Source organism: Pinus tabuliformis, chromosome 1_2, assembly GCF_031772625.1.
Source record: "Pinus tabuliformis cultivar Carrire ecotype Pingquan chromosome 1_2, CPIR1, whole genome shotgun sequence".
In the NCBI taxonomy this organism is placed as follows: domain Eukaryota; kingdom Viridiplantae; phylum Streptophyta; class Pinopsida; order Pinales; family Pinaceae; genus Pinus; species Pinus tabuliformis.
In genome coordinates, this window is record NC_142298.1 from 957,234,050 (window position 1) to 957,260,449 (window position 26,400).

Genomic DNA, 26,400 nt, shown 5'->3' on the forward strand with positions numbered 1-26,400 from the left:
TACTTCTTTGTAAAGCAGAACCGTAAATGGTGAACAATACATGAAAACATTTACAGTTCTTTGTACAATGGAGGTTGAATCATGCAAAGGAAGGGAGTTTCCACAACGGTATACTGATCATAGACAGGAAAACTCCTGAATAAAGCTGAAGAGAGTGAACAAAAACCAAAATCTGGAGGTAGAAGAAGTCTTATCTGATCATCGCACTTGTAACACAGGGAAAGAGCGATGCATCTCACCTACTGCACATGGGAGGTGCGATGCATCCAGATTCCTAAGAGGAGAAGGTGCGATGGTCCAGGGACAAGACTTCAACTTGGTTCTTGGTCACAGTTTGCAGCTCAGTTCAGGGATTTAGGCCGAGCTAATGATAGTTAGTAGATGTAAATCACAGGGGCTGATCTAATGAGGCTACTGGAGCCACCACAAGGGAAATTAGGATGTTTGCAAATCGATTGTTCAGTTTATAAACAAAACCCAGAGATAGACTGAAGCAGCATTGATCTACTTTGCACTTGCATAGCAAATGCAGTTCGAAGGCTAGCTGGCTTGACTTCACGCTCCGTCTGTAAGTTTATAGAGAAAACAAATATAGACAAGCAAATAAGCTATTCGCCCCCCAGTGGAGTTGCCATTTTGTTATCAGGAATCTAGTGTCCACTCGGAGTTGCTAGTCCCACTAAGACGGGTAGCTATCTTAGAAACAAACAAATTAAAGTTACTTTCGTTTTCCTTTATGAGAAGTGGATGAGAAGAAAGCAAGAGTACCAACCTCTGTCTTTCGCTTATTTCCTTGCCCGTTTCTTCTCCCTTTTGACAGATCTTTTCTGCTCCTTCCTGGCTTACCCCGATTCAAAGAGTACCTGTAAAGTCAAAGCAGCATAATACTATCGAAGTACAGAGATCTACAATCATAAACAATATAGGACCAGATATATATTGACCACACAAATACATATATCATCAAACATGCAATAATGTGGAGGAAAACTTGAATAGATTTATTGATATAAAGATTATAAGAGAGGATTACAACCCATTGATCTGACCCAGCGTCATCCTCCCAGCATGAAAGCCCTTCTTCACCTCATGAAAAGCTTAGATCACCCAACACTATGATGTTCCACTAGGAAACCAACAACACTTCCTTACAAGATGCAAAATTCCAGCCTTTGGATCTCTGGGATGAGGGATCCATATATAGATGATTGCAGGGGGGTGAATCAGCTTCTGGGATTTTGATTTGTGTCTTCTCTCTGATAGCTCTTGATTCCACTTGGAGATTGATGATCTCTTACTCATCCCTGGGCGAATTCAGAGAGGCAAGTGTCACAGGAGAAGTTTCTGGAAGATTTCATGATCATCCACCTTGCAAATTGTCTCTGCCATTTGTCTACTCTCACCCATCGCACCCTATAGAAGGGCTTTCTAGTATGCATCGCACTTTTTGCACTGAGTAGGTGAGATGCATCGCACCCTTAGCACTGAGCAATCTGTATGGTCCAGTTTTGACCAGTTCTAAGAATTTTTCTGTGGAGAACCTCTGGGAGATGATGTAATCAGTTGACCTTGTTCTTTTAGGGTATGAAACAACACTTTTAGGGACTCAGAAGCCCTTGGTTTATGGACATATATGATTGGGGTTGCAGTGCCCAAATATGTCTATAACACTTCATATTAAAACAGGAAAATGAGTTTTTTAAAATTACAGAATAGTAAGTCTGAGCTTAATACATGAGGAAATTTGAACTCCTTCTGAGTTATTTACACAGGTATTTATAAGAAAATCATGCAACTGTTTGTGGAGAAAAATAAGCTACAACCAAAAACACGTAGAAGACAGGCACACAGAATTTTCTTCCTCGGCTGCTGGAGACATAAATCCAAGATGGTGGTTGTTGGATTCGATTGCACAGATGGCTGTTGGAGTCCATGGGTTCAGGAAGTTGTTTCGGATAACGCTTCCCATCACTGTGAAACGTGTTGATTATCCGTGAAATAGAGTCATGTTGCCTTCGGTCTCTACGTTTGACTTCTCCATTGACCGTATTCTTGTACCATCTTCCTTTTTGACTTGGGCTAGGTTAATAGGACACGTCCATGTCATGATGATTTCCAAGCTACCCATGTAGCTATTTTCTCCTTCTGACACCTGGAACCTAGTAAAGTATGGAGGTAGATGCGGAACAACCGATTAGCTACAGAATAGGCTGCATTCCGTAGGTAAAAGAAAAAAAATTATTCAAATAGCAGAACATAAAAGCATAACATGTAAATCACTAAATATCCTCCTTAAGGCAATATATATTGGTCATTGATGATAAGAATGCATTTTCTTCATGAAAAACAAAGAAAAGGGATCAGAAGAGTTGCTAGGGAAAGAGCAGTTTTGAGGCTAAACATACCCCCACTGCAAAACCATTGCATGTCCCCATGCAATCAAAATTCTGAACTTCTTCATCCTATTGCATTTGTTCTGACACTTTTTCCAACACATCCAACTTCCTCTTCTTGCTTTTCTTTGCACTGACTGCCATCCTTGGCTTCCTCATAAGAAGTCTGTATTTGAGGTTAATAAGTGTTTTGCTCAGCTTCTTATTTTCCTTTTCAGCTTCCTGTTCTTCTTGTACCATAATCCCAAGTGTAGCATTGTGTTGTCATGAATAGCTCTATCCAGCTTATTCTGTTCCCTCAAGGTTTCATTTTCTTTTTGGATGTGTCTGTTCAGAATTTCTAGCTCAAAGATCTCTTGTTTGAGAGAGCTAGTTAGAGTTTCTTGTGGGGTGATAGGCTTCTCTAGATTAGCTGAAGTTCCTAGATCTATCGAGGTATTCTTTTTCTCTAATGACTCTATGTAGTCATAGATCTACTGTTGTATTGGATCTATGCCAGGAGAAGCTCTACTTGGGCTGCCTTCAAAATTCTGTGGAGGAGAGTTCTGTGGACTTTGTTCAGATGGAATACTATTAGGGGACTGAACTGGGGTTTCTTCCTCTAAGTTTATAAACTGGGCCTCTTTTGATTTCACCCTCTTCACCTTACCTCAGAGTCTAGAGCTCCTCCTCAAGTTTTGGAAGCTTATGGTTTCTTCTTTTGTGTCCTTTTTCCTCTTTCCTTTCTCCTTATTTTTCTTGATTTGCTCCTTGATCTTGGTTAGTCTTTCAGAGAGCAGTTGTTCATCTTCTTGTGGTGATGAAGGTTCAGGAATGTCCTTATTGATTTCTTCAACCCTTTCTTTCATTTTTCTCTTCTGTTTGGTCTGCTCCCTAACCTCTGGTTTAAGAGCTATCTCTGCATCATCTTTTTGTGAGGAGCTTTTAATGCTGATATTTCTCCTTCTACTTCTTTTGACATGACTTCCCTAAGATAAATCTAGAGCATCCTGGAAGAAATTCCTTACCAAAAATTCTTCCCATGTATCCCCTATACTTCTCAAGTGGAATTCAACTAGAATCTTCACTAATCCATGATGATATAGAGTTGTTTCTATTGATTCAATTTTCTTTTGGACATTTGTTGCCATTCTTCTTAGACTATTCAGAAGGAAAAAGGGAAGATTGATGGTTCCATTCTCTAGAAAATTCATTAACAAGCGTATATGATAAACATACATAGACCCAAACCTTCCTTCACATGTAATGAATTTTTGCAATATTAATAACATGTTACTCCATTTGTTCTTGAGTGCTAAAATTGGAGTGTCCTTTCTAAATACTGTAGCATCCATACCTGGGTTTTTAAGGATCACCTTCCAAGATTTAACATGAAATTATTTGTTTTTAAACCATCTTTCTCCTAGTCTTGGGAGTTTTGTTGCTTCTGCTATGAAGGATTATGTGACTGCAAATTTGATATCCCCTATTTCCACTTTCGTGCCATCAAATGACCTTGCAAAGGATTTAGTGATTTCCTTGTGGTAGCCATCAAAATTTTCAATAAAACATAACCATCTGGCCTTCTGTAACATCCCCTTAAGCTGTGGATACCCCTCCATATATTTTACCCCTACGGGCTCAGTTCTGACAATAAGCCCCATATCCTCTATTCTCGGTTACCCTTCAAAACTACTCTCACTGTCTAAGAAATGGAATGACTGCGTATATGGAAATGGAGTGACTCGGTATATGGAAACAAAATGACTATGGATACAGAAATAGGATGATTGGGTATATGGAAACAGAACAACTGTGGATATGGAAACAGAATGACTATATACACGAAAGGGTTGCGTAAATATGAAAGAAAAACTTAAGAGTTGGTATGTAATAAATAAACAGTCAAGGTTTAGAGAGTCGTAGATAGGTAGGTCACATCGTTATTTTGACTGTTAACAGGTGTAGCTGTGGAGGACCGTTTAAGTACAAGTTATGGAGTTTGAAGTGGAGATCAGTTATGAAGGAATCATTGGACTGTTTGTCATTGAAGGTGGAAGATATGGCAGAGACATCGTAGCGGTCAAATCACATGATGGTTAATTAAGGAGACATGTGATCATACATATTATACAAGCTTATGTTTTCAAATTGCTTTTTGAAATAAATTTTTTCATTTACCTTTGGAACTTTTACCTTCTGCTTGCTAATATTTTGATGTTTGATCCATAGGCACTTTAGGCAAGATTGGTCTTCAAAGTTGATTTTTTCTTTGATTACCTGCATACAAGATTTTATTATGAATTGGACACTTGTGCCTGAACTGATAAACAAATTGTTGTTGCAGAATTAGATTAGCTGCAGAACAGAATCAGCTGCAGAACGTGAAACAGATGCAGAACGAAAAATAGAGAGTGAAATATGGCTTATGAATGAATGAAATGGAAATGGTTGTGTAAGTGAAAATAGGACAAGATGATAAATGAAAATGGAGATGAAAGAAATACTGAGTGGTGAGATGAGATAATGAATTTTACAGAATGCATGGTGACTGTGGCTTTTTGTCACCACTTATTACAGAAAGGAAATGGAAAATATAGGGTGTTAGAAACTTCTGATTTTCACCCTGTATTTTCTGTATAAGCATGCCAATCAATGATTGGTTTTCAAACTTATACAATTTTTTTTTTTAGATAGGAAAAATAAATACTAAGTTGGTGGAGAAGAAGCATTCTTCTTCACTAGCTTCATTTTAGAATTGTTCTGGAAGATCTTGATGAACTCCTCCTTTAAAATTGGTTTTTGATATATTTTTAATTTATGACCATTCACAAGAAGAGGAGTTTGACTTTAATCTATTGTTTTGATCCTCACTGCTCCATTACTAAAGACTTTTTCAATCTCATATGGCCCAAGCCACTGAGTTTGAAACTTCCCTTGAAAATCTTTAAACTTTGAATCAAATAATAGTGCCCAATCTCCTTCTTGAAACCTCTTGTTCTTGATGTATTTATCATGCCATTTAGCCCTCTGTTGCTGGACTATACCAGTCCTTTGAACTGCCTCTTGCCTGATTTCATCAAGTTCATTTAATTTTTCCAGTTTATGCTTTTGAGCTTCTGATAAATCAGTTCCCAACTGGACTGCCATCTTGAAAGTTTTGATTTGGAATTCTATAGGGAATAGGACTAGTTTCCCATAAACAAGTTCATAGGGTGTATGTCCCGTTGTGTTCCTCCATGTAGTTCTATAAGCCCATAAGGCTTCAGGAAGCCTTTATGCCCAATATCTTCTATGTAGATGCACAGTCTTGGTGATTATTCCTTCAATCACTTTATTTGTAGACTCCACTTGACCATTTTCTTGTGGATGATAGGGAGTAGATTTCTTATGCTTGATCTTGTACTCCTCCACAAGCCTTTCCACCATATTGGATGTGAATTGAGATCCTTGATCTATCACAATTTCTCTTGGGACACCAAAACGAGTGAAGATATCCTCAAAAAGAAAATTAACTACATATTTTTCATTAGCAAAAGGTAATGCTTTGGCTTCTACCCATTTGGTGACATAATCAGTGCATACCAATATATATTTTTTCTGCTTAGATGGAGGATTAATTGGTCCAATAAAGTCTAAAGCCCACTTTTCAAAGGGTTCAATAAGTACCTGAGTTTCTAATGGCATTTCATTTGAGGGATCAGGTTTCCCTACCCTTTGGCAGTTGTCACACCTCCTAACATATTCTTTAGCATCTTTGCAGATGGATGGCCAATAATATCCTAAAGAAAGGATTTTATAGGTTGTCCTCTTGTAAAAGAAGTGTCCACCACACGGCTCATCATGACATGCTTTGAGAATCTCAGGCATTTCATCTTCTCTGAAACACCTTCTGATCTTAAGATCTGGCCCTATTTTATACAATTTGTTAGTGATCCATAAATATCTTTCACTTTCTTGAATAATCTTTCTTTTCTCTCTAGGAAACAAATGTGAAGGTAACTTCCCTATAACAAAATAATTAGCAACATCTACAAACTAAGGAGTTTGAGTAGTTGCTACAAAAAGATATTCATCAGGAAACTTATCTTCAACCAGAGAGTCTTCTTTGATATTCTAAATCGCAGAGAAGAAATTAGCAACTGTGTTTTGTTTTCCAGGTCTATCTAGCACAGTAATGTTGAATTCTTGCAAGAGTAAAAGCCATCTTCTAACTCTGCCATTAGTAATAGGTTTATTCATCAAATATCTAATTGCAGAGTGATCTGTATGAACAAAGGTTTCATGGCTTGTTATATAGTGTTTGAACTTATTAATTGCATGAACAACGGCTAAAAATTCCTTTTCAATCATAGTATAATTCAACTCAGTGGGAGTCAAATTCTTATTTGTATAGTAAATGGCATAAGGAATCAAATATTTTTGTCCCAATACATCTCCCAGAGCTGTATCTGAAGCATCTGTGGAAATATGGAAAGAAAGTTTCCAATTTGGACCTCTTAAAATAGGTGCTTTAGAAATTTTTTCTTTCAAGGTTTCAAATGCTAGTTGGCAATCAGGATTCCAACTGAATTCACAATCTTTTGCAAGAAATTTGAATAGTGGAGATGATATTTTAGTGAAGTTTTCTATAAACCTTCTATAGTATCCTATAAATCCTAGAAAACTTCTAACATCCTTTTGGCAATTTGGAATTGATAACTTAGAGATGACTTCAACTTTAGATTTGTCAACTTTAATCCCATCTCCCGAAATGTGATGTCCTAAAACAATACCTTCTGTAAACATCATAAAACATTTTTCATGGCTTAGTGAAAGGTTTGTTTCTTTACATCTTTTAATTTCCAAATTTTCCAAATCTTCTTCAAATGTGTTTCCATAGACTGTAAAATCATCCATATATACCTCTACACAATCATGTATTAGATCAGAAAAAATTCCTAGTACTGCTCTTTGGAATGTTGCAGGTGCATTACACAACCCAAAAGGAAGTACTTGGTAGGCAAAAGTTCCCCATGGAAAAGTAAATGTGGTTTTATCCTGATCCTCAGGTGCTACCTGAATTTGATTATAACCACTAAAACCATCCAAGAATGCGAAATACTTCTTACCTACTAATGTATCTAACACTTGATCTATAAATGGAAAAGGAAAATTATCTTTAAGGGTTGCTTCATTCAATTCTCGGTAATCAATGCACACCCTCCATTTACCATTCTTTTTAGGCACAATTACCAAAGGAGAAACCCATTGGCTATCTGAAATTGGGTAAATGAAGTTTACATTTAGTAATTTTTGGAGCTCTTCTTTTACAATCTCCCTAAGATTTGGATTCAACCTTCTCTGAAGTTGTCTGATTGGTCTACTGTTTTCCTCAATATAGATACGATGGATACAAGTCTTAGGATCAATGCCTTTCATGTCGGTGTATTCCCATGCAAATGCAGCAGAATGTTTTTGTAATGTTTTGGTTAGCTCTTCCTGTTGTAGTTTCTCCAAGTTTTTGTTTATGTTCAATGTCCTACCTGGAAAAATTTCAATTGTAGAGCTACCAAACTCTTCCATAGAATAAAGATACATTTGCCTAGATGACAAGTATACAACATTAGATTTTTCTTGAAATTGTGCATGATCATATTCTAAAGATGTTTCAAAATTTTCCAATGTATTCAAAATTTGACTATCTTCACTAATTTTTGACATAGTAAAGAGAGGCTGAATATCATATTCATCATCAATGCATCCCTTTTCATCTATTTCTGTGATTTCTTTTGCTGGAGGATACAAAGTAAATTTCTTTGTTGAATTACCATCAGAAATGTACATTTCACCATATCTACAACTAATAAAAGCATCAGCTGTGGCCAGCCAAGGTCTTCCTAATATGAGTGGGTGTCCTCCTAGATTATTCTTGGGAGTTAGGATCATGAAATCAATAGGATATTCCTAAGAATCTAAGGATACTGAAATGCCTTCTAGCACACCATCTGGTTTGATTATTGATCTATCTGCAAGTTGCGGTAAGGTAGGTGTGTAAATAAGATTGGGATGTTTAAGCTGCTCCATAGTTTGTCTACTCATGATGTTTATTGTTGCCCCTAAGTCAATCAATGTATTTGGAATTTCAATTCATTTATATGTGTCTTGACAATTGGACTCCTTGGATCCACATATTTCTGTATGGAAATTCTTCCCATAATTATGTCTGCCATCTTTCCTACCAGGTGAATTCTTTTTATTTCTTTTTCTTTTCTTCCTGGCCTTTTGATGCTCAACTCCTTTATTGTTTTGGCTAGAATTGGAATTTATTTAATGTCTTGTAGTAAAGGAATTTTGATACATACATTCTTCAATTCATCTAGAAATCATAGTTGGGTAACAAGATCTGTTTTTCTACCCCTCTATCAATTTGTAATCTTTCAAGAAAAGGGGGTGTAGAAGTGGATGTTGGTTGCTCAATGATAGGAGTTGTGTTCACTGGTTCTTTTTGTTTTTCCTTTTCAATGTTTTGGTTTTGGAGAGATGTTTCCTCAAAAATTTTATTGATTTTTAGAGAATCTTCCTCAAAAGTGTCTTGTTCTTGAATAACTATAGAAGGTTTTTCCTTTTATAATACCCTTCCAGAACTTAGTTTAACATCATTAAGATCTAGAGGAGTAATCATGTAAGTTGGAAATTGTTGTCCTTCTACCATGTAAGCATTCTGGGGTTTTTATTGTTGGGGTTTGGTAATGGTTGGGAAGGTAGCTAATTTGGTTTCTGTTGAAATGGCAGTAAGAGTTGGGGATTTTGGCTTTGTTGTGGAGGTTGTCGTGGAAATGGCAATGAAAGTTGAGGATTCTAATTTTGAAGTTGTGGCTGCTGATTTTGTTGTTGATTATGTGGGGGGAGGATAATTCTGATAGGATGGAGGATATTGATAATATTGAGAAAATTTCCCATAAGGATTTTGTACCCCTTATGCCCACAGTTGAGATTGATACTGAGATTGAGGTTGAGGCCAAGGTTGCTGCCAAGAATTCCAATTTGGTGGGGGTTGAAGATACATTTGATTATTAAATCCCTGAGTTTGTGGCTGTTGGCATTATGTTTTCTGGTATGACTGTATGTTACAGATGTTGTACTTGATGGCAACTCCAGTGGCAAGGCTCTCAGTTTGTTGAAAATTAAGAAGGACGCAGGAAATCAGTTCAGGAGGTGCGTACCCGCAGGTACACCATGCAGGGTCCGCGTCCAGCGACGCTGGCCAGCCGTTCAGGGGGTGCATCCACCCAGTGCACACATTTCAAGGCAGAGAAAAAGCATGTGGGGGTTTCTTGTGTGGTATCTAGCCGACGGTTTTGTGTTTCTATGGTGTCGGCTCGTGGTATTGTTCCATGTTTTGGGGAGGAGCTTGCCTATATAAAGCAAAGGAGTTCATTTGGATTGAGCATTGTCTTTGGTTGAATATCTTATTTGGTGAGATCTAGTCCAGATCTAAGAGGGCGAATCTTCTAATGGACTGTGATCTCTATGGCGCATGATCAGATCTGTAGATCTGACTGTTTGGGTTAGTCTTGAAGTCTTCATATCTTTTATATCTGAAGGGACGCAGGTTCAGTTGAAGAAAAGTGCGCCGAGACGCAGGTACTGTAAAGGGCAAGTGCGCCGAGACGCAGCACAGTAGAGAGAGACCTGCGTGGGGACGCAGGGCGATCAAGGTTCAGGTGCGTCACTGAAGCAGAAGGACGCGGCGCGATAGTGTTTTCAGGTGCGTCTCTGTAGCGAAAGACGCGGCGCGATAGTATCTTTGGGTGCGTCCCTGAAGCAACAGAATGCAGAGCAGTCAAAGGAACAGTGCGTGGGCACGCAGCGGAGCAGAAGGATATCTGCGTGTGGACGCAGAGTAGCAGAAGGTTAACGGCGTCTGGTCGCAGGCCACAGAAAGAAAAACTGCGTCTCTGTTTTAAAGATGTTCTGTTGATTGAATTTCTCTATTGATAAGGTGTTCTGGGTTAGTTCTATTGTTGCTGATATGCTATCTGTAGTGATCTATATCTGCTATGTACTTGTTGATTATCTGATGCTTTATGAAAAGAAGTAGGGGGGTTGTAGCTCCCTTCCAGGAGTAGGCTGGAAAACGAGAGAGAGAGAGAGAGTTGTAGCTCTCTGCAGGTTGCAGCCTGCGTACTGGTAAAGGACTGCACCAGTACAAAATCATTGTAAAAGAAGTTTCTAAATTGAAAGAAGATAGAGACATATTGCAGCAGGTGGTTTTCACCCACATTGGGTTTCCACCTTACATCTTGTGTTCTTTGGTGTGACTATCTGTTTTTCATGCTCATTATTTTATGGTACTGACATGCTAAAATAATTCAAAGATCAAATAAGGAAGATTTATTAAATTGCTAGATAATACTGATTCACCCCCCCTCTCAGTATTATTTCCAACAATTGGTATCAGAGCAGGTCCTTCAGAGAAGCTTGATCGCTTGAAGGTAGATCGTTCATCATGAGCAACTACGAGAGAGAAGCATCAATCAGGCCACCGATTTTTGATGGGACAAACTTCAATTATTGGAAGGTAAGAGTTACTGCATATCTTCAATCTCTTGGTACAGAAGTTTGGGACATTGTAGAAACAGGCTATGCTTTTCCTTCAGCTACTCCTACAGATCCAGCTGAGAAAAAGAAGTATGAAACAAATGCAAAAGCAGTCAGTACTCTATTAGGAAGTATATCCCAAACAGAATTCATGAAGGTAATGCACTTCAAATCAGCAAAAGAGATATGGGACAAAATGGTCACGAGCTATGAAGGAGATGAACAGGTAAAACAAGCTAAACTTCAAACTCTCAGGATTCAATATGAGACTCTCAAGATGTATAATGATGAAAGTGTTGCTAATTATTTTCTTCGGGTAGATGAGATTGTTAATTGTATGAAAATTTTGGGTGAAGAAATAAAAGAGGCTATAGTAGTTCAAAAGATTCTAAGATCATTATCCCCCAAGTTTGAATCTAAAGTATCTGCAATAGAAGAAAAGGAAAATCTCCGTGTTCTCACTATGTCTCAGCTACATGGAATTCTAACTGCTTATGAAATGAGAAAGGGAGGTCCATCAGACAGAAGGGAAGCTGCTTTTAAGGCATCAGGCAAAGAAGATTACTATGAAGCAAGCCATGTTCCAGAAGAAGAGGAAGAAGAATCAAATTTTGTCAGAAATCTTCAAAGGGGTTCTGGAAGGTTCAGAGGTAAGCTACCTTTCAAATGCTTTGCTTGTGGAAGAGTAGGTCATTATGCTGCAAAATGTCCTTATAAGGATAAAGGAAAGGAACCTGCTAGATGGAACAAGAAACAAAGTGCAAATAAGAAAAGCTACTACACCCATGAAGATAGTGATGGTTTATCAAACAGTGATGAAGATGAACAAGGTAATAAATATAAGTTGTTAATGGCATTTGAAGATGATGATTATGAGGATGCTGTAGATGTGAATAACCTCTATGATGAAATTACTAGACTCAAGAGATGTATAGAAGAAAAGAATGTGATCATTGATACTCTACAATTTCAAATTGATGAAAAAGAAAAACATCTTGAAAAACTAGAAGGTGAAATTGTTGGTCTCAGAAAAGAAATTGAGAAAACAAAAGCTATTAATCTTAAGTTTGTCAAAGGATCTGAAACTTTGGATGAGATTATCAATGTGCAGCGGTCTCCTCTAAACAAGACAGGTTTGGGTTACAATGGAGAAACCTCTCAAGCATCCACCTCAAAAAGTTATCTTGATGCGGCAAGAAGAAATGAGCAAAAGAACAATGAAGATAATCAGGTAAAGCAGGGACAAAATACAAACAGAAACTATCAGGGGCAATCCATCTTAAGGGTGAACAAAAGCTACAACCAGCCACAGGTAAAATCTTCTCAGTTTGGTTCAAGAATAGATGAAAATAAAATTACAATCAGTTGGCAGGTAGATTCAATAACCGCAGAAGCTTCTTCAATGGACAATGCTTTTCTTGCCATAATTTTGGTCACAAAGCAGCTCAATGTGTTGCATATAAAACAATCATGACTAGGGAAGCTCAAAAACAAAGAAGTATGACAGGGATGACAAAAAGGACCTATAACAACTTTTCGGTTCTTGAAAATGAAGTCGAATGTTCTATTTGCAATAACTTTGGTCATGAAGAATCTGAATGCAGGAGCAGGTTTCAGCAGAAAAAGGAGCAAGCCTCAAGCACCAAAACATGGAGAATAAAGGAACCTCAAACAGAAAGATGTGGAATAGCATTTTATGCAGAGGGACAAGAAAATCTATGGTACATTGACAGTGGATGTTCGAAGCATATGACAGGTGATAAAGAAAAACTTGAATCTTATTCTGTTCTAGAAAAAGGAAAGAAAGTCTCTTTTGGAAATGATACTCCTGCAACTATAAAAGGAAAAGGCATTGCTCAGTTAAAAGGAAAGGTCAAGGCTGGAAATGTTTTGTATGTTGATGGATTGAAGCATAATCTTCTAAGTGTCAGCCAGATGTGTGATCAAAGGACCGAGGTTATTTTCAGATCAAATGGATGTCTTGTTCGTGATCTTGATACAGGTAAAACAGTTCTCAAAGGCAAAAGAACTCCAAATAATCTGTACATATTTGAAGAAGGACAACAACAATGCTATCTGAGCAAGGATGAAGAGCACTGGTTATGGCATCGAAGGTTGGGACATCTAAGCTTCTCACAAATAAGGAAAGCATGCAAATATCAGGCAGTTCGCGATCTTCCAGATATCAAAATTCCTGACAACACCATATGCAGATCATGTCAGTTTGGAAAACAAACCAGGACTAACTTTCCAGAGAAGGAAGGATCAGCTAGCATGCCTCTTGAGCTAGTACATACAGATACATGTGGTCCATTCAGGAAAAGAACACCTAGAGGAGAGGAATACTTGATATTATTTATTGACGATTTCTCCAGGTTTGTCTGGTTAGGACTTATGAAGCACAAAGATGAAGCTTTCGAAAAATTCAAATCCTTCAAAGCCTTGGTTGAAAATGAATCAGGTCACAAAATTAAGTGCCTCAGATCCGACAGAGGTGGGGAATTTACTTCAAATGAATTTTTCGATTTCTGTGATGAACATGGCATAAGGAGAGAATTCTCTACAGCTAGAACTCCTCAGCAAAATGGAGTTGTTGAAAGAATGAACAGAACAATCCAACAAATGGCTCGTGCTATGCTTGATGAATCAGGAACTCCCGCAACTTTCTGGGGTGAAGCTGCACATGCTGCTGTTATTATTCTCAACAAGACAAATGTCCGGGTAAACAACACTCAAACTCCTCATGAGCTCTGGAGTGGTAAAACTCCTTCGGTAAAGCACTTCAAAATCTTTGGGAGCAAATGCTATATCAAGAATACTGATGAGCAGCTTGGAAAACTTGAACCTAGAGCAGATGAAGGCATTCTTCTTGGTTACTCTCCACATAGCAAAGCATACAAGTGCTACAATAAAAGACTTGGCAGAATTGTTGACAGCATTGATGTGGTGGTTGATGAGAAGGGATACATTCCTAGGCAAGTACATCAGGAAGATATCGAAGAAGATGAAGGCTACCCTCAAAAACAGAATGATGAAGAAGAAGAACCTCAAGAAGAACCAGAGGAGCAGACAAGAATAGAAGAGAAAACTCCATCCAGATATGTTCAGAAGAATCATCCAGAATCTCAGATTGTGGGGCAGAAAGAAGCAGGTGTACAAACAAGAAGAACAGTTGCAGAAGCCTCAAGCTATTTGGCATTACTATCCTCTACTGAACCACAAAATGTGAAAGAAGCATGCAAAGATGAATGTTGGGTAAAAGCAATGGATGAAGAACTTGAGCAAATCGAAAAGAACAACACTTGGGAGCTGGTTCCTAGACCAAAGGATAAGAATGTTATCGGAACAAAATGGGTCTTCAAAAATAAATTGAATGAAAATGGAGAAGTAATTAGAAACAAAGCCAGACTTGTTTGTAAAGGGTATGCGCAGCAAGAAGGAATAGACTTTGAAGAAACTTTTGCTCCTGTTGCAAGACTTGAGGCCATCCGAATGTTCCTTGCTCTCTCAAGTTTTCAAAACTTCAAAGTATTTCAAATGGACGTGAAATCAGCCTTTCTGAATGGAGACTTGGAAGAAGAAGTGTACATTGAACAGCCAGATGGGTTCATTCTTGGAAATGATCCAAATCTTGTATGCCGATTGAAAAAGACTCTCTATGGTCTCAAACAAGCTCCAAGGGCTTGGTACTACCGTTTGGACAAATATCTTCATCAACAAGGTTTTTCAAAAGGTTCAGCAGATAGCAATCTGTATATAAAAGTTGAAAATGACAAATTGCTAATACTTGTTGTGTATGTAGATGACATTATTTTTGGCAGCAATGAAGAAGCTATGAGTCAAAGTTTTGCCTCGGTCATGCAGAAAGAATTTGAAATGTCCTTACTAGGAGAACTGACATATTTCCTTGGTTTGCAAATCCAACAAAAGGAAGGAGGAATCTTTTTATCTCAAACCAAGTATCTCAAACAGATTTTGAAGAAATATGGCATGGAAGATGCAAAACCAGTATGTACACCCATGGTCACAGGATGTAGTCTCAGTGCAAATGATGAATCTGCAGCAGTACATCAACCAACCTACAGATCTATGATTGGAAGTTTACTATATTTGACAGGTACCCGACCAGACATCATGCATGCAGTTGGAATAGTTGGAAGATTTCAGGCAAATCCGAAGGAGACTCATCTTCAGGCAGTAAAGAGAATCTTCAAATATCTTCAAGGGACTCAAAATTATGGCTTATGGTATCCTAGAGATACAGATCTTTCTCTTCATGCTTATACAGACGCAGATTGGGCCGGAAGCGTGGATGACAGGAAAAGCACAAGTGGTGGTGCGTTCTTTATGGGTTCCAGACTGGTATCTTGGTTCAGCAAGAAACAGAGTTCGATCGCCTTGTCTACAGCTGAAGCGGAATATGTTGCTGCTGCATCTTGTTGCACCCAACTTCTTTGGATGATGCAGACTTTGCAAGATTTTCAAATCACTTGTACACCACCAATCCCCATCTTATGTGATAATACAAGTGCAATCAGCATCTCAAAGAACCCTGTTATGCATTCAAAAACCAAGCACATACCAATCAAGTACCATTTTCTCCGGGAACAAGTGCTTGAACAGAAAGTCAAGTTGGAGTATGTTCCTTCCAAGGAACAAGTTGCTGATATTCTCACCAAACCATTGCCCAGGGACACGTTTGAATACCTCAGGCAAAAGCTGGGGGTTGTTGATGCATCATCTTATTGTTGAACATCTTCTTATTGGTGGTACAGGCTCAGGGGGAGCACATAATGCATTGTTGGCATTATGGAGAAGGAGATCTTGGAAATAGCTGCAATATGTCTCTATCTCTTTCATGGTGGATCTCTGGTTATTTGTTGCAGATCTGGAGGAGCATGAGCTTAGGGGGAGCATATCCTTTGCCCTTGATGTCAAAGGGGGAGAATGAAGCTGAAGTTTGTAAGGTTGCCATCAAGTCCAAAGGGGGAGATTGTTGGCATTATGTTTTCTGGTATGACTGTATGTTACAAATGTTGTACTTGATGGCAACTCCAGTGGCAAGGCTCTCAGTTTGTTGAAAATTAAGAAGGACGCAGGAAATCAGTTCAGGAGGTGCGTACCCGCAGGTACACCATGTAGGGTCCGCGTCCAGCGACGCTGGCCAGCCGTTCAGGGGGTGCGTCCACCCAGTGCACACATTTCAAGGCAGAGAAAAAGCATGTGGGGGTTTCTTGTGTGGTATCTAGCCGACGGTTTTGTGTTTCTATGGTGTCGGCTCGTGGTATTGTTCCATGTTTTGGGGAGGAGCTTGCCTATATAAAGCAAAGGAGTTCATTTGGATTGAGCATTGTCTTTGGTTGAATATCTTATTTGGTGAGATCTAGTCCAGATCTAAGAGGGCGAATCTTCTAATGGACTGTGATCTTTATGGCGCATGATCAGATCTGTAGATCTGACTGTTTGGGTTAGTCTTGAAGTCTTCATATCTTTTATATCTGAAGGGACGCAGGTTCAGTTGAAGAAAAGTGCGCCGAGACGCAGGTACTGTAAAGGGCAAGTGCGCCGAGACGCAGCACAGTAGAGAGAGACCTGCGTGGGGACGCAGGGCGATCAAGGTTCAGGTGCGTCACTGAAGCAGAAGGACGCGGCGCGATAGTGTTTTCAGGTGCGTCTCTGTAGCGAAAGACGCGGCACGATAGTATCTTTGGGTGCGTCCCTGAAGCAACAGAACGCAGAGCAGTCAAAGGAACAGTGCGTGGGCACGCAGCGGAGCAGAAGGATATCTGCGTGTGGACGCAGAGTAGCAGAAGGTTAACGGCGTCTGGTCGCAGGCCACAGAAAGAAAAACTGCGTCTCTGTTTTAAAGATGTTCTGTTGATTGAATTTCTCTATTGATAAGGTGTTCTGGGTTAGTTCTGTTGTTGCTGATCTGATATCTGTAGTGATCTATATCTGTTATGTACTTGTTGATTATCTGATGCTTTATGAAAAGAAGTAGGGGGGTTGTAGCTCCCTTCCAGGAGTAGGCTGGAAAACGAGAGAGAGAGAGAGAGTTGTAGCTCTCTGCAGGTTGCAGCCTGCGTACTGGTAAAGGACTGCACCAGTACAAAATCATTGTAAAAGAAGTTTCTAAATTGAAAGAAGATAGAGACATATTGCAGCAGGTGGTTTTCACCCACATTGGGTTTCCACCTTACATCTTGTGTTCTTTGATGTGACTATCTGTTTTTCATGCTCATTATTTTATGGTACTGACATGCTAAAATAATTCAAAGATCTAATAAGGAAGATTTATTAAATTGCTAGATAATACTGGTTCACCCCCCCTCTCAGTATTATTTCCAACAGTGGCCTCAACCAAGGTCTTTTTGCAACAAAACAAAGAGATTCTACAGAATTTGAGACTGTTTCCTCTTGGAAGACAACCTTACAACCTGGGATTGAAGGACACACCTTGGTTTCATAGCTTTCTGAATAGATCATATAAGTTTCTACAATTTTTACATCTAAAGGGCATTCCCTTAGAGCATGTTTCTTTCTACATTTTGGACAAAAAATGGCTAAAGCATCAGCCTCTGTTTTCTACTTGTATTGAATTTTAAGGGTGTCTAGTTGCTCACTAAGGCTCCCTAGAATGTCAGTTTTAAACTCATCAAGCATACTGCCAATTTCTTCCCTGCTTACAGATCCAATTGCAGATTTGTTTGCTCTAACAAGAGAAGGATCTCTTGGCCCTTTCCCCATTTTAGATTTCTCTCTTGAGAGATGAACACACAGTTCTCCTATATCACTCAATTGAAGTTGAGAGATATCTCCCTTCCTTATCGTGTTAAGGATATTTATCCAATCATCTCTAATGGCTTTTAATAAAAGAGCTTTCAGAGTTTCTTCCTCTAAATTGTTCATCTTTGCTCTTTTCAAATTATAGTTGAATCTCTCAATCAAATCTTCTAAGTTTTCATCCTCTCTTTGCATCATTATGAATACCTCATCTTTATGATTGGTAGGCATGCAATAATCCAAGTACCTATCCAAAAATGCCTTTTCATGTCATTCCATGTTCTAATGGATTGAGTGACTAACCCCATGAACCATTTCAAAGCAGATCCTTTCAGTGTTGAAGGAAACAATTTAAGTTTTTGAGAGCCTTCTAGATAGTCATAAATTCTGCACAAGACTTCAAACTCAAACAAAAATGTTTCAAGGTCCTCACTTTTCAACCCATGGAAGTTTGGGAGGACAGATGATGAGATATTTTTCATTGTGGCATGTTTTTTCTCATCCACTATATGGAATCCAAAAGAGTTATCTATTTCCCTATTTCCTCTGCCTCCTCCATTATTACCTCTACCTCCTCCATTATCTCCTCTACCTCTCCCTCTACCCCCTCCTCTATTGGGCCCCTATAATACTAGTGATTACCCCATTACTATTGTAGTTATACCCCTTATTTATATTGTTTTGCCCCTATTACCCCCATGTTGTTATTTCTGTGCCCCATGGAATCCCTCTATTGTTATTTTTGTGGCTTTATATTATTATTGTTAGGTCGGCTGGATTATATTGTGACTCCTTAGACTCCTATATATAGAAAGGAGGTTTTGTCATTTGAATCATCCAAGAATTGTTCATTTATGTAATGTAAAGGAGGTTTCCCCCTCGAAGAGGCTGAATTCTAAGGCGTTGATCTATCTTTTCTATCTTTTCTTGAGCTGGTTTCATAACATTTGGTATCAGAGCTTTGGATTCTAGGGTTTCGCTGCTCCAAACAGGTCATCGTGGAATTTTTGCTATAACGTTTTTTCTGTGATGTTTCAGAAGTCACAAAAAAAACCCATTTGAGAATAAATCACGCTGAACCTTGAGTATGAATTTCAGAGCTTTTTTCATGATATTTGCGGAGATATGATCTGAGGAAGTTGGTCTTTTTGCAGACTCCTGAATTACATTCAAAAAAGGTGACCTTGGGAAAATCATCATAACTTTCTTTCTAAGCATCGGATTGAAATTTTGTAAGAAGGTATAGAAAGAGGACGGACTTTAGTTTCTTGTATGCATGTTTCAGATCCAAAGGTCGAAACAGTGACTCGTGGCACGTCGTACAAGTTCGCTCTACTGAACTAGTCTATAAGCAAGTCACTGTGGGAGATTTCACATAACTCTTCCTTGGAGAATCCAATTTGGGTCAGACTTGTGGCATTGGAAAGAGGACATAGAGGGCTACTACAGGTCACAAATTCAGAACTAGATGATTGGAAAGTACAGAGATACATCAGAGGCAATATCGAGCTCCTACAAAGTGAAAAAAGGTGTGTAGATTTTCTTAAATTTTTGCTTAAGCTTGGTTTGAAAATTTATTTTGAAGGAATTCAAAGGGCATAGTAGAGCATTATTATCGGTAACTGATGCCCCGAGGAAAGAAAATGCAAACACCTAGTAAGGAACCTGAAAGCTCTAGCATGACTCATGAAGAAGAGGAAGAAATGCAACATGATATATCAAAATTACAAGAACAAGTGCAACAAATGTCCCTTGCACAAAAAGGAACAGAATCTAAGATGGATGGTTTAAAGAAAGATGTAGAAGCTAAGATGGATGGTTTAAAGAAAGGTGTAGAAGCTAAGATGGATGTTTAAAGAAAGGCATAGAAGCTAAGATGATTGACGTGGAAGCTAAGATGGATGATTTGAAGATAGATTTGAAGACAGACATGGACGAATTGAAGATAAATATGAATAAGTTGCTACAAGAAATGGTCACTAATGGTGAAAGGGTAGTAAAGGAAACTCATGATGAGAACAAAAGAAATGTTAATCATGATTCCATAGACGCTAATGTTGGATCGAAGACTCACCATATTCCAAAAATCGATATGAGGAAGTTTGATGGCAAGGATCCCGCCACATGGATATTACAGATGGAGCAGTTCTTCGATCTCAATAATGTGCAAAACACACAAAAGGTACGTATGGCAACTGTATATTTGGAACCAAATCAGTTTGTATGGTATCAATGGCTTTGCTCTCGTAAACAATTTATCACTTGGGCAATTTTTACGGAAGAATTGATAGCACATTATGAGGATACAAAAAGCAACACTTTTTTTAGCCAATTGATAAGTCTCAAACAAAAGGGTTCAATAATGGAGCACATTGAGGAGTTCCAAAAATTGAACATAAGGGTAAAAGATATTCCAGAGGAGCATAGGATTGATGTGTTCATAGGGTCTTTAAAGGATAATATCCAACATGATGTTCGCCTTTGGGAACCTGATTCATTAGAGAAGGCATTCAGGTTAGCAAGCAAAATTATGGCAACCAGGAAGCATACCACTCACAACTATAAAGAAGGAAGTGTTGTTGCCCCTAGTCTTCCACAACCTATAAGGTTGACACCACAACAATTGGAAGAAAAAAGAGCAAAAGGGCTTTGTTACAGTTGTGATAGCAAATACACTAAAGGTCATAAGTGTGCTGAGAAGAAATTATTCTACATAGATTGTGAAGAGGAAGAAGAAAAGGAGCAAGAAAGGTCAACAGAAGAAGATATACTCCAGGAACAAAGCCTAGATGAAGAACAAATAAATCCGACCATATCTTGTAATGCATTGGCGGGAATTACCACTCCTCAAACCATCAAGATAGAAGGACAAATCAAGAAGAAAAAGGTAATAGTGTTGATTGATTCAGGAAGCACCCACAATTTTATTCATTGTAGGGTAGCAAAAGAATTGAATTGCTTCCTATATCCAGCACCAGAGTGTCAAGTGATGATTGCAAATGGAGGAACAATAAATTGCTCTGGAAAGTGCCATAATATCAAGCTATCCATGGGAGAATATGTATTGACTAGCCCAATGCTTTCCATTCCAATGGGAGGTGCTGATGTTGTACTAGGAGTCCAATGGCTACAATCCTTGGGTACAATAGCTTTTAATTTTCAAGAACTTTTCATCAAATTTTCTACGGAAGGAAAGGAAGTTGAATTAAGGGGTATTGCAGGGAAACCAGGAAAGATAATCAGCTCTAATGGTATGACAAAGCTTCTAAAAAAGGAGCAAAGAGGTGTAATTGCACAATTATGTTCGCTAGATGTTTCCACATTGGAATCATCTATTTCTCCAGATCTCCAAAAAGTCCTGGACAATCATTCCAAGGTATTTGAGACTCCCAAAGGTCTCCCACCTATGCGTGATCATGATCATGCTATTCATCTGATTCCAGGAAGTGTTCCTCCAAACATCAGGCCGTACAGATATCCCTATGTCCAAAAAAGTGAAATTGAACGTATGGTTGCAGAAATGCTAGAGGCTGGTATAATTCAACCGAGTCAAAGTTCTTTCTCTGCTCCAGTAGTATTGGTGCACAAGAAGGATGGATCATGGCGCATGTGTCCGGATTATAGGGAGCTCAACAAGCTCACTATTAAAGATAAGTTCCCCATTCCTGTCATTGATGAATTACTGGATGAATTGCATGGATCAATTTACTTCACCAAGTTGGATCTTCGTTCGGGATATCATCAAATCAGAATGAAGATTGAAGACATTCCGAAAACGGCATTTAGAACTCATGAGGGTCATTATGAATTTTTGGTCATGCCTTTTGGCCTTACCAATGCACCTTCAACATTTCAAGGTTTGATGAATTCAATTTTCAAACCATTCCTTAGAAAATTTGTGTTAGTATTTTTTGATGATATACTAATCTACAGCAAGTCTTGGAAGGATCATGTTGAACATGTTGACAGGGTGCTACAACTATTGGAGGAGAAACAATTATATGCAAAAAGATCCAAATGTTTCTTTGGAGTCCAGGAGGTGGAATATTTGGGTCATATTGTATCTCATGAAGGAGTTAAGGTAGACCCTAGCAAAATTAAAGCCATTAAGGAATGGAAAATCCCCACATCCATAAAGCATCTGCGAGGATTTCTTGGGTTGACAGGGTATTATCGCAAGTTTGTTAAGAATTATGGGAGAATAGCAGCACCTCTAACAACATTATTGAAGAAAGATGCATTTTCATGGACTCCGGAAGCAACAAAGGCCTTTGAACATCTTAAAGAGGCAATGTGCCAAGCACCGGTCTTAGCTACACCGGACTTCACAAAAACCTTTATTGTGGAATGTGATGCTTCAGGAAATGGAATTGGTGTTGTTCTAATGCAAGATGAAAGACCCATTGCTTTTGAAAGTCGTCCAATCAAGGGAAAGTTTTTAAGCAAAGCTATTTATGAGAAGGAAATGTTGGCAATACTCCATGCACTTAAGAAATGGCGACCCTACCTAATGGGAAGACACTTCAAGGTAAAAACGGATCATGATAGCCTTAAATACTTTTTAGAACAAAGATTATCCTCTGAAGAGCAACAAAAGTGGGTCACAAAGATGTTGGGTTATGACTTTGAAATCATCTACAAAAAAGGGAAGCAAAATGTGGTGGCAGATGCACTCTCAAGAAAGGATGAGGATGTGGAAGCATTGTTGTGTGCCATTTCTATTATCCAACCAGATTGGATAAACGAAGCAAGGGAGGAATGGAAGAATGACGAAGAAGTGTGGGCACTTATTCGAAAGCTACAACAAGATTCCAGTACGTCTGATACATTTAGCTGGAAAAATGATTCGTTATGGTACAAAGATCGCTTATACCTCTGTAAGAATTCCCAGCTAAAACAAAAGATTCTTATGGAATTGCACACTTCTCCCTTAGGAGGGCACTCAGGATTTTTAAAAACTTACCACAGGGTTAAGAAGGAATTTTTTTGGGATGGCCTTAAATCAGATATTCAAAAGTTTGTGGCGGAATGTTTGGTTTGCCAACAAAATAAAGTTGAAACAATTAAGACACCGGGTCTATTACAACCTTTATCCATTCCAAGCCAACGTTGGGAGGAGGTTTCAATGGATTTTATCACAGGTTTACCCAAGTCTGAGGGAAAGAGTGTCATCATGGTGGTAGTTGACAGACTTACCAAGTATGCACACTTTTGTGCATTATCACATCCATTTAAAGCCAGTACAGTTTCTACTGCATTTATGGAAACAATTCAAAAGCTACATGGAAACCCAAAGATTATTGTAAGTGACAGAGATCCCATTTTCACTGGAAATTTTTGGACAAAATTATTTTCTTGTCTTGGTACTCAGTTAGCTCATAGCTCATCTTATCATCCTCAATCTGATGGGAAACTGAGATAGTAAACAAATGTTTGGAAGGATATCTTCGTTGCTTTGTATCTGATAAACAGACACAATGGGTCAAATGGTTGCCTCTGGCTGAATGGTGGTATAACACTTCCTTCCATACAGCAACAAAAATGACCCCATTTATGGCACTTTATGGGTATCAACCACCATCCATCACATCATATTTAAGAGAAAATTCTAAGGTTCAGGCAGTGGAACATCACATCGAACATCAACAACAAGTCCTCCAACTCTTAAAGGATAACCTCGTGTTGGCACAAAATAGAATGAAACAACAGGCAGATCAACATCGCAGTGAAAGAAGTTTTGATGTAGGTGATTGGGTATTCCTACGGCTACAACCATATAAGCAAATGTCCCTAAAGCAAGCTAAGAAGGATAATAAATTATCACCAAAGTATTATGGTCCGTACAAGGTGTTGCAAAAGATTGGTACTATGGCATACAAATTGGAGCTTCCTGCAGCTTCTCGATTGCACCCAGTTTTCCATGTTTCATGTTTAAAGAAGGTTATAGGTGACAAGCTCCCAGTTCAAACAATATTGCCAGAACTTGACGAGGAAGGAAAAATTATATTGGAACCGGAAGCAGTCACAGAAACAAGAACTCGACAGCTACGAAATCGATCAATTTCAGAGTATCTTATCAAGTGGAAGAACTTATCCGCTGAAGATTCCACATGGGAGGATGAGAATTTTATGCAGAAGTATCCAGAACTACTCAAGCGTTGAGGACAACACTTTTTTGAAGGAGAGGGGCATGTTGGGTCCCTATAATACTAGTGATTACCCCATTACTATTGTAGTTATACCCCTTATTTATATTGTTGTGCCCCTATTACCCCCATATTGTTATTTATGTGCCCCATAGAATCCCTCTATTGTTATTTTTGTGGCTTTATATTATTATTGTTAGGTCGGCTGGATTATATTGTGACTCCTTAGACTCCTATATATAGAAAGGAGGTTTTGTCATTTGAATCATCCAAGAATTGTTCATTTATGTAATGTAAAGGAGGTTGCCCCCTCGAAGAGGCTGAATTCTAAGGTGTTGATCTATCTTTTCTATCTTTTCTTGAGCTGGTTTCATAACATCCTCCAAACAGTGAGAATTCTCCATCTTGTTCCTCTTCTTCCATTATAGTTTCTTCAGAGTCAGTATAGGGTTCAACTTGCAAGGTTATTTCCTCCTCCTCTGGTTCATCGATTAATGGACTATGGGAGAGAATTTCTACTTCTTCTTCCCCACCAGGTATTCCTAATTCCTCAACTACAATGGCCTCCCCTGTGGAAGTGAAAAAGGATATTCCTGCTGTTGGAGATTCAAAATTTTTCTCTCCTAGAACTGTCTTAGTAGATGAAGTAGGAGATTCTTCTGATTGGATTTCTGCCCTTGGAATTTCAAGAATCCTATGGCTGGGAGTATGAGTTTGGGATGGAGGTGTGTCTTTTCTTCCTCTCGATGGAGTAGGTGGTATTGTAGGAATCAAACTTCTACCCCTAGCTATAAATCTACCCCTAGGTCTCTTTCTCTATGCATGTCATTGGTTTTTTTTTTACTGTAAGAGATAAGGCTACCTAGTTACACTTCCCCAGCAACGACACCAAAATGTTTGGTCACTTTAGTGTCCTAAATTACTCTACATAAATTATCAATCTAGGTATCGTAAAAGGATGAAGTGTAGTGCACTGTTTGTGCTAGATGACCCCTCTTACTTCATTGTTTTTGTGTTTTATGTTGTTTTGGGGGTTTTTGGTCCTTTAATCCCTAATGATTTACAATGTAACTAACAAAATCTTAAATCTAATTTCTGTAAAGACTGCTAAGAACCTAAAGAAATGAGAATTAAAAGAGCTTAAGTAAGATTTGGAAGAAAAGTTTAATCAAGAAATGAAAACAGAGTTTCTATTTCTGCTCTTATCATTATTTCCAAATCATGAACTAAAAAAAATTAAAAAGTAAAATTGCAACTATTGTCTAATCAATTACAGAAACAAAACTAAATGAAATACTAAAAAGTGAAAGTGAAATTGCAACTAATGTCTAATATATTACAAAAACAAAACTAAATGAAATACTTAGTTACTCTGCCTCTCAATTTTGGGAGAAAAATCTCCTTGTGATGACATTTTTAGGAATTCTGTACTTCATTATTCTAAGAGAAAATAAATGCAAAAATTCAGAAAAGACTCATTGTATAAATGAAGTATTCAACCACTTAGTTTAAGATGAGTTATCAACTAGAAGGGCTCTTCAGAAACATTCATTAACACCATGAATCGATAAACTAGTCATACAATGGCAAGAATTGTAATGGCACTAATCAGTCTAATTGAAAATTTAAAGACTAGTGAAATAGTAAATGAAACAAACTACGTTACACTACTGAATTTCAACTTCTAACTATTGATAAAAACTAGAAATAAATTGAAAAAAAGAAGAAGCTATTCTGTACTGAAAGAAGCTATTCTGCATTAGTAAAGAAATGATAAAAGTTGCATTATAAACAAGGTTAGTACAAAAATGATTATGAATACTGTGAGAAGAAATGATGAATTTACAGTTTAACTAGAAAAGACAAAACAAAATAAAATAAAACATCAGTCAGCGCAAGAGCCCTCTGCAACTGATCAGGTTATGCGTGCTTAATCAATCTCCAAGAAACTCTTTCATATATCCATAAAACATGCGGTCTTCATATTAAAATAGGAAAATGAGTTTTTCAAAATTACAAAACAATAAATCTGAGCTTAATACATGAGGAAATTTGAACTCCTTCTGAGTTCTTTACACAGGTATTTATAAGAAAATCATGCAACTGCTTGTGGAGAAAAATCAGCTACAACCAAAAACACGTGGAAGACAGGCACACCGAATTTTCTTCCTCGGCTGCTGGAGACATAAATCCAAGATGGTGGCTGTTGGATTTAGTTGCATAGATGGATGTTGGAGTCTGTGGGTTCAAGAATTTGTTTCAGATAACACTTCCCATCAGTATGAAATGTGTTGATTATCCACAAAACAGAGTCCTGTTGCCTTCGGTCTCTATGTTTGACTTCTCCATTTACCATAGTCTTGTACCATCTTCCTTGTCGACCTGGGCTAGGTGAATAGGACACGGTCCATGTCATGATGATTTCCAAGCTTCCCATGTAGTTAGTTTCTCCTTATGACACCTGGAACCTGTTAAAGCATGGAGGTACTGTGGAACAGTCGATTAGCTGTAGAATA